Source organism: Mastigoproctus giganteus, chromosome 2 (assembly GCF_048544385.1).
Source record: "Mastigoproctus giganteus isolate SK-2022 chromosome 2, ASM4854438v1, whole genome shotgun sequence".
Taxonomy (NCBI): Eukaryota; Metazoa; Arthropoda; class Arachnida; order Uropygi; family Thelyphonidae; genus Mastigoproctus; species Mastigoproctus giganteus.
In genome coordinates, this window is record NC_143576.1 from 76,196,220 (window position 1) to 76,213,627 (window position 17,408).

The following is a 17,408-nucleotide window of genomic DNA, read 5'->3' on the forward strand; positions in this document are numbered from 1 at the left end:
GCACTCAAATTGGGCCTGATAAGAGTATAATCACGTGCTTATCCCTGCTAGCAAAATTTTTGTATATCATTGACAAGACCCCATGAGCTACTCTTGCAGCCTGCCTGCACGGCTCAGAAAACTTTATATCTGACTGCACAATTATCCCTGAGTATATAGTACCACACAGTTGGTATGTTACTCTGGGTTTACTGCTACCCATATGCAGTACTTTGCGTTTGTCAGTGTTAAACTTCAGTTGCCACCTCTCAGCCCATCTGCTCAACTTTTCTAGATCCTGTTGCAGCAGGGTTGTCACTAACAACCCTGCCAACCTTCATATCATCTACAAACTTGGACATTAAACTTGATCTACCTTCATCAATATCATTGATAAATACAGAAAACAGCAGTGGGTCCAACACCGAACCCAGGGGCACTCCAATAATAACATTAGTTCACAAAGAGCAGTGTCCATTGATTACCACTCTCTGTCTTCTCCCGCTCAACCATCCCTTTATCCTTAGCAGCAACTTGCCCTTAATGCCATACTGCTCCAGTTTGTATATTAGTCTTCCATGTGCAACAGTATCAAAACCTTTCCTAAAATCCAAGTATGTGATATCAAAATTATTTTTTGCATCCATTTCCTTTGTGACCACATCATAGTATCCAATCAAATTGGTCAGACAAGACCTCCTCTTAACAAACCCATGCTGTGTCTGAACTATAACTGTGGTCTTTTCTAGTTGATCCTACAGTGCTTCTTTAACCAGTGACTCCATTATTTTCCCCCTGAACAGAAGTTAAACCAACAGGTCTGTAATTACTCATGTCACCCTTTGAACCCCATTTGATTTGTGAATTGGGGATAAATTAGCACATCTACATTATTCTATTATATTGTATTATTGTTGTGAAAATATTTGGTTTTCTTAAGCTTATAAAACATTTATCAGTATATAATTAAAATACATTTATTTGTGCCTCATACTATGTTATGTACATGCTTTTAAGTTTTATCTGATTCTAATTCACAGTTTGTGTTACAAAGAAAAGTTACACAAGTAGGTTTATTTTGTTCTTGGGAGGGGAGAAAAAAAATGGCAAAAATGTTTAAAATGGTATTCGTCATAATTAAATTTTTTTTCTAGTACTGTGTTGTATAATAAAAGGTGTAGTCCCTTATGTTCTTTGCAGATGTTCTTTTAGTCAACTGCTAAGACTGCAATTTGGTAGTCTAAAATGCTGACAGAGATGATATTCTGGTCCCTTTTTTTGAGTCAACTAAATTGAATTTTGGTCAAGTCCAGTCATCCTACGATAACCAAATTGTGCCTTTACCTTCATGATGGTGGGACTGTTAGTAATGCTGGTTATATCCTCATATGTAAGGACAAAAACACTACACGAGATAATGCAGGCAGACACCCAGGTGTGAACCAATTTAAGCAGGGGTTGGCTTCACATTGGCAATATGTGGCAGGTGACACTTATCTGCCACCAGTGCAGTATCATTACTTTGCGTATTAGAGGCTAAAAGTGATGAACACCATGTTTGTCCTCTACAGAAAAGCTGAAACATTTTCCTCTCCATTCTGTCATGCAACATGGGTTATGTCTTTTGAGGTAATAGTACTAAGGTTTAATATTCTTTACATTTCAGGAATGTATCTTTTAAGTGGTTTTTGCAGGCCAGCTGCTAGATAGCCCCACTGGAGTAAACCTGCTGATAACTCTAGATGGCAGCTATCATATAACCTCACTGCTCCTGCTTTACCAGCTCATGATCAGAGTTTATCACAGTAGTATGTATGTTGGGAGGGGGCAATCATTGAAGTGTTATGTCGGGGGGAAGGGATATTCTTGCTGTGGGTATTTCACATCAAAAAATATCATAAATTCATTCATATATTACCCTCCCCAACATTTTTCTCATATACATTAATGTATTGTAAATAGTTGAACCAAACAAAGCTTATTTGCAAACAGCTCTAAATGTCACACAAACTTCTGAAGGCATAACCTTAGTGATGTTAATTTTCACTTTTATACTTTTTCTTATAGAATTTCAGTATTTGTCTCAACCATTCATCTCATTTCTCATAATTATTCACTATGGTTTCCTTTGCTTCGAGGCGTGCGTGCACGTGTGTGTGTGTGTGTGTGTGTGTGTGTGTGTGTGTGTGTGTGTGTGTGTGTGCGTGTGTGTGCGTGTGTGTGCGCAGTGGGACCTTGTACGGCGAATGCCCCCATACCATGAACCTGGGTTTTAACCGCTTCCCTTACTATTTTTGTGTCAAAAAAATACTAATTTTTTAAATAACGATTTTTATTGCTTTTATGCTGTGTAATACGGTGCTTGATTATGGAACAAATTCAATGAGTATTCAATTATAAAAATAAGTATTCAGTGTTGTATATTCCTAGAATTATTATCCCAGTCAGAACTGCAGTATTCTTCAGTCATTATCCATAATTAATTCTTAATTATTAATTATCCATAATTAATTCTTGAAAACGAAACAGACAACCTCATGCAGCACAGTGCTCAGGAAAGAACACCAGGTGACAGCAATATGCAGGGTGTCAGCAGGGGTCATCTGACGCTTGTCTCAGATAAAAATATTCCAAGAAACGTGCCCACCAGCGAATGGCCACAAGAGCCATATTGCGATGAATGCACTACTTTACCACGCACCGACGGCTTCGCTCAGGATAATAATTTATGACATTAAAATGCTAACCCAAGTTAACTCGGGATAATCAGGGAAGTGGTTAATACAAACACAACACACATTCTGTTTTATTCACCATGTCTTTCTTTTGTTTCGGGAAAGTTTCAAATTTGTTTTTTGAAAGTTTCTTTTGAAAAGAGTTTAAAAAAGATTTAAAAAATGGGTCCTAAGAAAAGTGTCAGTGTAAGTCAGCCCAAGAAAACACTCAAGAAAATCACTGTTGAAACCAAGAAAGACATCATTGCCAAGCATGAAAAAGGACCTAGGGTAGTTGATCTGGCAATTGAACAAATCCACCATTGGAACCATCTTGAAGAACAAGGAGACTATCAAGAATGTTGAAGTTGCAAAGGGAGTGACCAGATTAAATACCCTAAGAAACCCCATCATTGAAGAAATGGAGAACTTTCTGCTACTGTGGATCCACCAAAGCAAATGGCAGGAGATACCATCAGCAAAGAAGTCATCTGTCTGAAAGACAAGCACATCTATGCTGACCTGAAGGAAAAAACTTCAGGGCCAACCTCTGAAGAATCTGAATTTAAGGCAAACAGGGGGTGGTTTGAGAAGTTTAAGGGGAGGACTGGCATTCACAGTGTCATAAGGCATGGGGAGGCAGCAAGTGCTGATAAATTTGCCAAGAAATTTCAGAAGCTCATGAAAGATGAAGGATATCCACCACAACAGGTCTTCAACTGTGATGAAACTGGACTTTTCTGGAAAAAAATGCCCAGTAAAACCTTCACAAAGGAAGAACAAGTTCTGCCAGGCCACAATCCTATGAAGGACAGGCTGACCCTCCTCTTTGCTGCCAATGCTAGTGGAGACTTGAAGATCAATCCTCTCTTGGTGTATCATTCTGAAATACCAAGAGCATTTAAGAAGCACTCAATTGTCAAAGGTAAACTTGGAGTCTACTGGAAATCTAACCCAAAAGCTTGGGTTACTAAGCTTCTTTTCAAGGACTGGGTGCTTGAAGTCTTTGCACCTACAGTGAAGAAATACCTGGAGGAAACGAACTTGCCACTGAAGGCTGTCCTCACCATGGATAATGCACCTGGCCACCCACTTGATTTAGAAGGTGTCCTGGAATTGGAGATCAGCTTCCTGAAGATTGTTTTCTTACCTCCCATCACTACACCTCTAATTCAGCCAATGGATCAGAATGTCATAGCACACTTCAAGAAGTTCTACACCAAAGCACTTTTCACCAGGTGCTTTGAAGTTTGCCATGCTTCCAGCTTCATGACATTGAGGAAATTTTGGAAGGAAGAATTTAACATTGTGCACGCCATTAGACTCATAGAAAAAGCTTGCCGTGAAGTGTCAGTCAGTAACCTGAACTCTGCCTGAAGAAACCTGTGGCCAGCCTGTGTTCAAGGAGAAGAACCTGATAATGGAGTCGAAGTCATGAAGGACATTGTGGCAGCAGTGGAGGAGTTAATAGAGGAGCATGAAGTGCAGCTGACTACGGAAGAACTGAAGGAGCTGCATAAACATTAGGTTGGGGAAACGGAAAAAAATGTTTCCTCAGAGGAGGAGAAAGAGGAAAACATCACCAAAGGTCTATTGCCTTCAGCTACTATCAAGGAGATTCTTCAGGACTGGAAGAAGCTTCACAACAGGGTGTTGGAGTGGCACTCCAACACAGCTGAAGTGAACAGAGTGAGAGACCTCTACAATGACATAGTGCTTCACTACTTCAGAAGCCTCCTTAAAAAAGAGAGAAAAGCAGAAACAGGCAGAACTTGAAGAACCTGAAGCTTCTGAACATTATTATTTTGAGTTTGGCCTTCTATCCACAGATTTAAAGCCTTTTCCATTTTTTCTAATTTAACATCACCAGTTACAGAGCAAATTTTGGAAGCAATTAGCGCGTTTTCACGGACACTACGGCGAATTTTTTCTTCCGATTTTTTGATTGATCGTACCCTTGACTCATTGATTTTATAATGTTTTGCCACTGGAGAGACACTTTCACCATTAGAAATTTTGTCTAATAACTCAATTTTATTTGCTAATGTCATCACCTTCTTTGATATTTTCACATTTCCCTTGTTATTCGTAGCCATATTTTTGCAAGGGTTAGAAAGAACTTGTTCACAATAAAGTCACTTTCTTTCGTTAACACACTCGAAAAAGTCTGTTTTACAATTCAAAATGGTAGATTTATCACTTTTGTAAGCATATCAATTTATAAATTGATAAATTTATTCAATTTATAGGCATATAAATTAAAAGCAAACGACGAAACCTACCATGACGAGCACATAACACATACTGAACAAGGATTAGCGAGAAACATCCACGCTAGCGATTTTGAGCGCTGTTTTGACCGGGAAAGATAATTTTAGCCATGCCCATGTTTTTTTATGGCGGAAAATTTTCACGGTGCTTTAAAATTCACATTTTTTTAGGTTTAATTTTATATTAAATCAGCGACCGCGAATAGCGGGGGTTTACTGTATTGTTGTAACTACATCACGTCTTGGATACGGTAGATATGCCTTATGCTTTACATTTATTCTTATTTTAATTAATAAATTATGTTCTCTGTCGTGTCAGCGATGTTCAATATGTGCTTGCATTAATATTTTATATTATCTTTCTTTTGATTCTAAATTTTTAGCTACCTTTTATTGGTTTAGATTCAAATTACTTAATCTGTAAATTTCTTACTATTATTATTTCATATAACTTAGCAGATATTGTTCATTACTGAAACAGAGAACTCCTTGTCGTTTTTTTTTGCCTTCAGTCTGGGTGGTTGGCTCCAGACAAAGTCACCTAGATTGTGGGTGAATAGCAATAAGTTTTGTGTATATATTTTAATTTATATTCTCTTCTTTCACCATCCCCCTTTTTTTTTTCCTACTAACCTTACATTATCCCTTGCATTTTCTATAAATCTATCTTGGTATTGTCTTCAATATTGCTATATACAAAATATTTTATACACATTACGGTTGTAATGTATCATTGCTGTTGTAAGTGCTTTGGCTCATAAATATTAGTTATAGTTTGTTACAATTTATTAACTTCCTTTCCATATTACACACACACACACACACACACACACACACACACACACACACACACACACACACACACACACACACACACACACAGTGTGTGTGTGTATATATATATATATATATAATAATTACGAATAATAAAATTAAAATTTAGTAGAGAAATAGGATATGAATTTGAATAGCGATAATATGAATTATGGATCAGGGACACTGCAAGAGCAAAGGTACCCTACAACCATAATGTATATATAAAATTATATTATTTTTTATGTGTAGAATGTAGTAGGTATATATCTATTATTTAACTAATGCTAATAAAGAAAATACGGTGTACCCTGAGAGTGATATATGTTGAATAAAGGGGGAAGAGAGGAAAATAAAAGAGTAACGTTATAAACAAGAAGAAACAAAGTGCGAATTTTGAAAAAACGAAATGCAAATTTTGAAAAGAACGACCAAGGTAGAAATAGCATTGCAGTATCTTTCATAATTTATGTGTCTTCTTCAGAGGTCATCCACCCAAATTATGAAAAAGAACAGCAATACTCTTACTTCTGTTTCTGACATGTTCTGTATGTCAAAAAACACGTGTAAGTAGCCACGTGGTAGAAATTAAAAATAAATTTTGAAAAAATAAAATATAAGTAAAGCAAAACTATTATGTGCCACTGAAGTATAACATACAGAACATGGATGACCTTACAGAAGTAAGTAGCCCGCCAAAAAGTGAAAACAAAGGAAGGGAGTGTCCAAATGACAAGAACTTACCGCTACTTGACGGGTTGACAGAAAAGACAGAGCCGGAGGCTAACCCGTGTATATATGTGCGTAGAAACGCTAGCGGCGCATAGCGTTAAACGAATTTAGGTGTCTGTATATTATGTAATTTACGTATGCGGTGGAGCTACGCTAGGTTAAAGTTAAGTACATGATGTACAAACACCCGGGATAGTAAAGAAATATAATTGCTTACAAAGTAGCAATAGAAAGCAGCTAAACTTTGTTAAGGCGAAAAAATAGATTGGGTATAGTAAGAAAATAGTACTCTGATATTGCAGTCGATAAACTAATGGCGCACAGAGCATAAAAAGTAGAAATTAGTAAAGTAAAAAGATGATTAAATTAGGGATATGTAGTTGGGCTAGGGTAGTTCGGGGTTGCAGACCCATTCCTATAGATAGGACCCTGAACGAATGTCCGAGAGTTGGTGCATCATGTACTTAAGTCAGTTGTGTTTAAAGTGTAACATGTACATTTAAGTTACAATTAAATAAATAAATAAATCAAGATTGGTTTAAAATTAATTACAAGGTAATTACAAGGTAAATACACTGTCAGGCCAATCGGTGGGTACAAGTTTTCCAGACCGTAAGACACCAAAGAGGCCTAGTGTATTGTATTTACACTATATACAAACTTGATGCGTATGGGAATAATTATTAATTATAAACTAATAATGCTGTTTATATTGATATCTATTAAGTTCTTGTGCCTTAATATGTTAAGGGCTTTATTGATATGATGACGCAGGTATGTAATAGGAAAAAAATTTTTGGTCAGTTTTCTGTACAATATTCTGATGTTATCAATAACAGTTGTTTTATCGCTGCATATTGTTGCTATTCTGATGCATTGTGCTAAGATAACATTAGCATGTACCTGTTTAGCAATATTGGAATTCCATTGTGTTAAGTTTACTTTGCTAAAGTTGAATGCTTCACGTTTGTTGTACAAATTGATGGAGGCTATACCATTTTTTATATTAATATCTAGATCCAAAAAATGAGCTGCTGTATCAGAATTGTTAGTTCTTTCTAGTACAAGTTCGTTAGGGTATAGATGTCCATAATCCTGGATGAAATTCGGGCAGCAAACGTACTCAAATCTAAAAATACCAGCAACAAACACAGTAATATTTTAGTTGATTTTGAAATCACACTTAAAAACTGGGATAAAAACGTTATAAATGTACATGATATACATAATTTACTTTTCAGTACTAAACACAGTATACTGAAAGCACTACACAAATTCATACGCACCTTCAATTTCGAGTCCAAACATCTCTTTCATATAATAAATGATATCTGTAAATTCAATCTAAAAAACAAAAGTCCTACAACACATGATAAAGAATCGATCATTATCTTGAACTTCAACAACCATATCATGGACAACATAAATATTAATAAACTTATAAATCAGCATAATCATCTACTTCCGAATGCTAGTCCTAGTTATATTAAAGTAAGATTTAAGTATAATAAACCCTTTGGTTTATTAGCTTGCAACTACAAATCTATAGCTACCAGTTTAACATCACATATTACAGACACCAATAACTGCATTTGTCAACAAAACAACATGCAGCAATATATTGATCCAGACTATGGACACATCATTACAGGAAATCTAAACATAGTTACGGACCCAATGCTCAGATATGTACTATCACAAGGATTCAAATTCAGGCCACCTACCAAAATAAACGTAACCAACTTCAATAAGCAGCTATATCAAGACCTGTTAATCTACTGCTTCCAATTAGCCTACAAAAATAATACGCCTATAGAAGCATACCATATGTGGATTAGCCATACATTCGCCTTATTCAAACATAAATATGCATTACACAGTTCAAATGTATATTATCAGGGCACATACTACAACTTGACTAAATTAAAACAAAAACTGCTAGAAATACACAAGGACTTCGTAATCACACCGGTAGATAAAGCAGCCAATAATTTTGCATTCATTTGCAAATATTTTTATACATATACTTTAACTAATGAACTTAACTCAAGCAATACTTACAAACCGATTTCCAGTACATGTAATATCATAACAAAAAAACTGATGGCCTTACAAAAAACTAAAGCTGAACTTAAGCAATTACAGCTTACCTTATATCTACTTCATTCCTAAATTTCATAAAAAACCAATAGGCTTCAGATTCATAACTTCATGCAAAAATAGTTATGTACACAAATCGGGAAAAACACTTGAACAACTATTGCAACCACTGATGCATAACATACATAACAGCAAAATCATAGGCAACAACCAACCCGTATTAAAATTTTTGCAAAGTAATACAATCAATAATATTCAAACCTTTGATTTCCATAGCCTATTTACCAGTATCAATCAAACCAATCTCAAATTGGTACTCAAAGATATCTATGATAAACATAAGGATTTTATTTCCTGCAACACCTATTACTGGAACAACATACTGAACTTATGTATTTCCAATAACTTCATATATGATGGTAATACAGTATATCAACAAACCAATGGAACGCCTATGGGCCACCCAGCCTCATGCATAATAGCCAACCTATATCTATACTGGTCAGAAACCTCATTTCCACAGGACCTATTACTATTCAGATATATAGATGACCTCATAGTAATTAACTGCCCGAATTTCATCCAGGATTATGGACATCTATACCCTAACGAACTTGTACTAGAAAGAACTAACAATTCTGATACAGCAGCTCATTTTTTGGATCTAGATATTAATATAAAAAATGGTATAGCCTCCATCAATTTGTACAACAAACGTGAAGCATTCAACTTTAGCATAGTAAACTTAACACAATGGAATTCCAATATTGCTAAACAGGTACATGCTAATGTTATCTTAGCACAATGCATCAGAATAGCAACAATATGCAGCGATAAAACAACTGTTATTGATAACATCAGAATATTGTACAGAAAACTGACCAAAAATTTTTTTCCTATTACATACCTGCGTCATCATATCAATAAAGCCCTTAACATATTAAGGCACAAGAACTTAATAGATATCAATATAAACAGCATTATTAGTTTATAATTAATAATTATTCCCATACGCATCAAGTTTGTATATAGTGTAAATACAATACACTAGGCCTCTTTGGTGTCTTACGGTCTGGAAAACTTGTACCCACCGATTGGCCTGACGTAGTGTATTTACCTTGTAATTACCTTGTAATTAATTTTAAACCAATCTTGATTTATTTATTTATTTAATTGTTAATTGTAACTTAAATGTACATATTACACTTTAAACACAACTGACTTAAGTACATGATGCACCAACTCTCTCGGACATTCGTTCAGGGTCCTATCTATAGGAACGGGTCTGCAACCCCGAACTACCCTAGCCCAACTACATATCCCTAATTTAATCATCTTTTTACTTTACTAATTTCTACTTTTTATGCTCTGTGCGCCATTAGTTTATTGACCGCAATATCAGAGTACTATTTTCTTACTATACCCAATCTATTTTTTCGCCTTAACAAAGTTTAGCTGCTTTCTATTGCTACTTTGTAAGCAATTATATTTCTTTGCTATCCCGGGTGTTTGTACATCATGTACTTAACTTTAACCTAGCGTAGCTCCACCGCATACGTAAATTACATAATATACAGACACCTAAATTCGTCTAACGCTAGGCGCCGCTAGCGTTTCTACGCACATATATACACGGGTTAGCCTCCGGCTCTGTCTTTTCTGTCAACCCGTCAAGTAGCGGTAAGTTCTTGTCATTTGGACACTCCCTTCCTTTGTCTTCACTTTTTGGCGGGCTACTTACTTCTGTAAGGTCATCCATGTTCTGTATGTTATACTTTAGTGGCACATAATAGTTTTGCTTTACTTATATTTTATTTTTTCAAAATTTATTTTTAATTTCTACCACGTGGCTACTTACACGTGTTTTTTGACATACAGAACATGTCAGAAACAGAAGTAAGAGTATTGCTGTTCTTTTTCATAATTTGGGTGGATGACCTCTGAAGAAGACACATAAATTATGAAAGATACTGCAATGCTATTTCTACCTTGGTCGTTCTTTTCAAAATTTGCATTTCGTTTTTTCAAAATTCGCACTTTGTTTCTTCTTGTTTATAACGTTACTCTTTTATTTTCCTCTCTTCCCCCTTTATTCAACATATATCGCTCTCAGGGTACACCGTATTTTCTTTATTAGCATTAGTTAAATAATAGATATATACCTACTACATTCTACACATAAAAAATAATATAATTTTATATATATATATATATATATCCATTATTTTAAATTAAATAAAACATAAGCCAGTAGTATGGCAAAAACTGTAGAGCGAAAATTAACATAAAAATAACCCAAATAAACAATCGAACGAAAAGAAAGAATAGATATAAATAGTAGCCCAGAAACCCTAATATAATTTCGATCTTTAAATCCAATTAACAAAAACTATACAAATTTTAAAATAATGCCAATTAGTTATTAATTTAGCGGTACCCCCCCGAGAGGTACCAGTTCCGAAAGACGTGAAATATCACCCAAAGAGGGTTAAAGGAACTACCAAACGATAACAAAATCAAAATAAACTAAAATAAAATAGAATAGACTGACCATCATGCCCCATATCGACAGAGGACCACGAGGCCAATAATGGTCATGGAATCGCTGCATTTCAATCGTCATACAAAACATCGCAAAGGCGGAAATATCGAAGAACCAAACCACCCTTCCATTCTCCAATAGATCAACCAATGCAGAGGATTTGCATGGCGGTGGTCCTTATGCAGCGAAAATAAACTATAGAACAGACAGCACTCTAAAGCAGAGCCACACTACTGACATACTGTAAGCTGAATCAGCTTATATTGAAGAAAAAAGAAAATAGATGGCGGCACAGGCGTTGCTAAATTAGCATATCGACCCATTACTATTGAATTATATTAAATGTTGACAAAAATTAAATTATAATAAAAAAACAGCTTATAATAAAAAATGAGATTATAATAAAAAATGACAGCTTACAGTATGTCAGTAGTGTGGCTCTGCTTTAGAGTGCTGTCTGTTCTATAGTTTATTTTCGCTGCATAAGGACCACCGCCATGCAAATCCTCTGCATTGGTTGATCTATCGGAGAGTGGAAGGGTGGTTTGGTTCTTCGATATTTCCGCCTTTGCAATGTTTTGTATGACGATTGAAATGCAGCGATTCCATGACCATTATTGGCCTCGTGGTCCTCTGTCGATATGGGGCATGATGGTCAGTCTATTCTATTTTATTTTAGTTTATTTTGATTTTGTTATCGTTTGGTAGTTCCTTTAACCCTCTTTGGGTGATATTTCACGTCTTTCGGAACTGGTAACTCTCGGGGGGGTACCGCTAAATTAATAACTAATTGGCATTATTTTAAAATTTGTATAGTTTTTGTTAATTGGATTTAAAGATCGAAATTATATTAGGGTTTCTGGGCTACTATTTATATCTATTCTTTCTTTTCGTTCGATTGTTTATTTGGGTTATTTTTATGTTAATTTTCGCTCTACAGTTTTTGCCATACTACTGGCTTATGTTTTATTTAATTTAAAATAATGGATGTATTTCAGCTTCATATGGAGGAATTGCATGTCGCTGCCTCTAATGAATGCTTAATTAATTATTTATTCATTTTGTTATAATTTAACTTTATTTAATATAATTTAATGATAGTATATATATATATATATATATATATATATATATATATATAAGCATGTAAGAATAGATAAGTCTGATAAAGTTTGTTGAGGTGAAAATTCCACAAGCTGCCAAGGACTAGAAGGGTAGGGATAGTAGAAAAAAGAAGTAATGTAGATTTGAAAAAGGTGAAAGAATATTAATATCCTAAAAGTTATGATGAATTTAGAAAATTATGGGCTGAATTGCAAAGCCAATTTGGAGGTGAAGGAACTGTAAAGTAAAAATATTAATATCAAATAATTAAACAAAATGAAGTAAAAAAAAAAATAATAAAATAAAATAAAAGGTGGTAGAGCTGTCATCAGATATGGGCGGGCAAATTTAGTTAAGTCGATTACAAGGATGGCAAAAATGCAAAATCTGATGTCAGCAGAAGTAAATATTGATACATGGTCAGGTAATTCATGTTCCTGATACATGGTCTGGAGTAGTCCCTGATGAATTACCTGACCATGTATCAATATTTACTTCTGCTGACATCAATTTTGCAATTTTGCTCTCCCTGTATTTGACTTATAACTAACTTTGCTCACTCATTTCTAATGACAGCTCTGCCACCTTTTATTTTATTTTACTTTACTTTATTTTATTTTATTATTATTTTTTTTTTTTACTTTATTTTGATTATTTGTTATTAATATTTTTACTTTACAGTTCCTTCACCTCCAAATTGGCTTTGCAATTCAGCACATAATTTTCTTAATTCATCATAACTTTTAGGATTATTAACATTCTTTCACCTTTTTCAAATCTACATTAATTCTTTTTTCTACTGTCCTTACCCTTCTAGTCCTTGGCACTTTGTGTAATTTTTACCTCCCTATATGCAAACTTTATCATACTTATCTATTCTTACATGCTTACATACTTTTGCATCTTTTACTGCTGCTTTGCATGTTTTGGTGAATTTGTCATACCTTGCTTATTCATTTTTTATTTTTATTTTTTCATCAACTGTTATTTTGACTTTAAATTATATTTAATATATATATATATATATATATATATATATATATGTATATAATCATATAAATTAGAATAAGGTTTAAAATAAAAATAAAATAATGCCAGCAGTACGGCAAGACAAGAGCGAAAAGACAAAATTAAACCTAAATTCAAATCATTCAGGGAGGGAAAAGAGGGGTAACAAGAGTAAAAATATTGCAGCAGAAACCTAAATTAATTTAGAAAATCTAAATGTGCAAATAATAATTCTTTGAAATTTAAAAGCCAATTGAATAGAAATTTAACGGTGCCCCCTCTGACGGGCTCTGTTTGGTGATATTTCACATAAATTTGGACCTTGTGTCCGTCAGAGGGGACACCGTTAAATTTCTATTCAATTGGCTTTTAAATTTCAAAGAATTATTATTCGTACATTTAGATTTTCTAAATTAATTTAGAGTTTCTGCTGCAATATTTTTACTCTTGTTACCCCTCTTTTCCCTCCCTGCTTGATTTTAATTTAGGTTTAATTTTGTCTTTTCGCTCTTGTCTTGCCGTACTGCTGGCATTATTTTATTTTTATTTTAAACCTTATTTTATTTGATTATATTTCAAGCATCATGTAGAGGAATATGCTTTTTGCTGCCCCTGATGTATGCTGTACCCTCCTTTTTTATTTTTATTATGAAATATTCCGTTTTCCAACTACTTCAACATTATTTAAATATATGTATAATTATATATACAGGCGGGCCTCGATTAACGCGATTAATTCATCCCGCGAGCGCATCGTGCAAAACGGAAACTCGTTAATCGAATATAATAATCAATAGAAAAAATTATAATTGGTCCTTGACCTTCTGGAATGTCCATAAAGAATTTTAAAAATACCTTTTAAATAACTTTTTAACTGTCTACAATGTAAAAGATAATGAAAATAATTATGGAATTAAATGTTTATTGCATAAAACAGCAGTTCCCAAACTGCACGCCGCGGAATATTTTAAATTTTCGAGGGAAACACAGCGATACTCGACATCTGTCAGATACCGCGTGAACTACTAGCTCGAGGTAGTTCACAGTTTCAGCATTTCTTATTAAGTTGTTTGGACCTAACTACTAAACGGAACTGTTAGGTATTTCTTTTGGTCTGGGTGCACCTTATAAAAATTACTGAGACACTAAGGGCGCGGTGAACCGAGAAAGTTTGGGAACCTCTGACATAAGATACACAACGAAGAAATTACTGTTGCGGAAATATTTGAACAGTGTTGATTTTCTCTTTTCATCAATTAATTTCTGATAGCCGACAACAATCTTCTCTGGGCCCTGGCAAAATAAATATCGCAGAAAACCTCAAACCTTTTCTTTGAGGTTCTATGCGATACGAAAGATTTCATCTTATTCTTTTACCGTTATCTCCTTCGCAGTAACATTTTCATCTGGCTCATTTAAAAATTTTAATTTTTATGCAAGTGTGCATTGACTTTATTAGCAGGAGACAAACAAGTAACACGTCTTCTTCTGATTGTTGATGGAACACACCGAGGCGGGCAGCAGGCAAACGTTTGTTTATTGACCGTACGACTCGCGGTAAGCTTAACACGCGATTCAAATCTTTTTCAACTATCGCATAAAAAAAAAAAAGATCGCGTTAACTGGAATTTTTTTTTTTTTTTATGAAAACCCCAAACTTTGCTCTAGAGACTAAACATGGGTTTCACCACTTCAAGCCTCCAATAAGCAAAGTGGTGATATTTCACCGGTTGATGAAAGTCATCTACCACTAAAGTGAAAAGTGGTATAATTTTTCAAATAGCGTTAACTGAAAATCGCATTATTCGAACTCGCGTTATGCGAGGCCTGCCTGTATATATATATATATATTCCTAGTCAGGGATTTCTTGATCTAGAATCTCCTATTTTTGATAGACTTAAAATCTTTCCCCTACTTTGTCAAATTCTTTTTGTTGCCTCTTATCATTTTCCTAACCCTACAAATGACTCAACAGGTTTTTGGCTTTCTTTCTTTGAAACTTTTGATTTTGTCTGGCCTAACTCTTCTAACAGTGAAGTAATTTTCCTTGTGAATTTAACATTCATAACAGTACAGTCAGTTCTGCTATAACACACATTTTCGCAACGCGAATTTGCTCCAACGCAACTGATATATTAGGGAGCAATGCGAGTATTATGCGAACTTTGTGTTGGCGCATGTGCGATTTCATCTGCGAGTAACACTAGGTGAACGCAAAACCTGGCACCAAGCTGAACATAGTGACCTGCACAACAATTCATACAAGTTTACGAAACTTAAAAAATGTCAAATGTCAAATGTGTGAGAGCTGTATTTCCCATTTACTGTAATATTTGTCAGAGACGCACTGTTTTCATTCACTGTATTCACAGCACAGGATAACACGTGGTATTGTAGGCCAACTCATGTTTTTAGGAGCTGACATTTTTCTGTTCAGACAGAAATTTCATGAGATGTGACAGCGTGAGCAGAGGAGCACATTTCTGGAGGTCACTACCATAAAACAACAAAAACAATTTGCAGTTCCCGGTTTATTGGGCCTTTCAGTTAGTTCAATCTAATTATAAATGAGTAGTAAACTCGATCTTATTGAATTTGTGATAATACCAACACTTGGAATTCTGTGGGTTTTTACATTACAGTGAAATGTTAAACCTTTCCATGAAATCTTCAATCATATAAAAAAAAACATACATTTTCAGAATCTTCTGTTCATTCCTATTTTTAATACGAAATTATAACTGCGTATCTCATTTGTGCGTGCCTTGTTCGTTGTTATTGATTGCTTATCTTTTTTATTGTTTTAAATTTTGCAATCCAAAAGAAAGTGTCAGTGAACAGAAATATCAATCAACTTGATATTTTCTCAAGGTAAAGTGCTATATTTACTGTAATATTTATTTATTAGAAATTTAAGATGTTTAAACCTGCTTTAGCAATTTTATTGGGTTTCTAATATTCCAGAAGATTCTGAAAATGTATGTTTTTTTTATATGATTGAAGAGTTCATGGAAGGGTTTCACATTTCACTGTAATGTAAAAACCCACAGAATTCCAAGTGTTGATATTATCACAAATTCAATAAGATCGAGTTTACTACTCATTTATAATTAGATTGCACTAACTGAAAGGCCCAATAAACTGGGAACTGCAAATTATTTTATGGTAGTCAATAACTTTTTTACTGTTTTACTTGCCAGACTGAACTTTTTTTTTTTTTGAGTGCTCTGCCCCGATCCCTATTTTTCCCATAAGCCCTATTGTTTTTTAATGTACGAAAAACCATAATGTGGAGATTTTTAGGAACTCATGTACCGCATTACAGCAGATCCGACTAGTTGGCTTCAGTATTCTAACTGGATGGAGCCAGCCAGTAGAGATGCTGAGTCTTGTTATTATTAATGACCTTACATAAATTGTTCATTTACCTACTAGAGCACCACACAATCCTAATCACATACCAAACACTATCTTTTTCACACCAACAACCTTCAAAGAAGACAGTTCACTTGATGCAGGTCCATGTGGCGATAGAATAGAATCTCTTTCTCTCCTATGATTGTTCTTAGCATTGTGTTGTTTGACGTTACAAGTATGATGTGTCCCTCCCCCCTTTTCCTTGATAACACTACTGCATTAAAATTTTTAATCCTGATATCTGCTTTCATCATTTTCACTGGAATTGTTCTTGTGGGAGGGGAGGTGTCAGAAAATTTGATGCAGTAGTCCAGCCAAGGAAAAGAGAAATAAAATACATTGTCCCATTTCACATTCTTAATGCCAAACAGTCAATGTCATAACTCTAGTCCAAATGGCAGTCAAACCTTGTGGTCTCTGACCAAAGGTGTTGACTGCAGCTATCCACGAATTCACCTCTGTTACAAGCTGACTAGTTCTGTTGCATCCTGAGCTAAAGATAAAGCTGACTTATTAGCATCCCCTTTCCTGTAAGTTTGTATCAGTGATCTTGGTAAATCACCTCTGACTAAGCCAGATCAGATTCCAATCGGTGCTTCCTTTTTTTTTCTGAAACAAGAATATTAGAAAAATTCTGTAAAATCTTGATGCCCTGATGTCATTTCTCTACTTGTTCTCCAGAGCCTGCTCCTGTTTTGTATTGCTGTTTTACACTCAATTATTCCACT

General features: G+C 34.7%; 1 protein-coding gene across 3 annotated transcripts in view; it reads left to right on the top strand.

The window, feature by feature from the left end:
* LOC150089350 (gamma-tubulin complex component 4-like) overlaps positions 1–17,408 on the top strand; it is a 290,737-nt gene that overhangs the window by 58,892 nt on the left and 214,437 nt on the right. The window lies entirely within an intron of this gene.